Source organism: Penaeus monodon, chromosome 23 (genome assembly GCF_015228065.2).
Source record: "Penaeus monodon isolate SGIC_2016 chromosome 23, NSTDA_Pmon_1, whole genome shotgun sequence".
Lineage (NCBI taxonomy): Eukaryota > Metazoa > Arthropoda > Malacostraca > Decapoda > Penaeidae > Penaeus > Penaeus monodon.
In genome coordinates, this window is record NC_051408.1 from 15,170,141 (window position 1) to 15,170,342 (window position 202).

General features: G+C 46.5%; 1 protein-coding gene across 2 annotated transcripts in view; it reads left to right on the forward strand.

The window, feature by feature from the left end:
* The first annotated feature begins 85 nt into the window (after nucleotides 1-85).
* Nucleotides 86-202, forward strand: part of LOC119587812 — a 6,948-nt gene continuing 6,831 nt past the window's right edge. The window contains exon 1 of one of the 2 annotated variants that reach the window (XM_037936512.1): nucleotides 86-198. The gene's annotated coding sequence lies outside the window, so the exon portion shown is untranslated. The remainder of the gene's footprint in view (nucleotides 199-202) is intronic. The other variant, XM_037936511.1, reaches the window with a different exon arrangement.

The following is a 202-nucleotide window of genomic DNA, read 5'->3' on the forward strand; positions in this document are numbered from 1 at the left end:
ATTTATCTTCAAGCAAGCACAATCAGTAAACAAAGGTCTCTTTCCGTCGGACTTCATCTCTTACATTTATCCTTGAGCTGTATCTCACTCCTTCAGATCAAGTGGCAGGTAGCCTATAGATAACAGAGACTCTTCGCTATCATCCTCTCGTCAACTCCGTACTATTCTCGCCGTGTTCACGCTGCAGCCACGCGGCAACAGG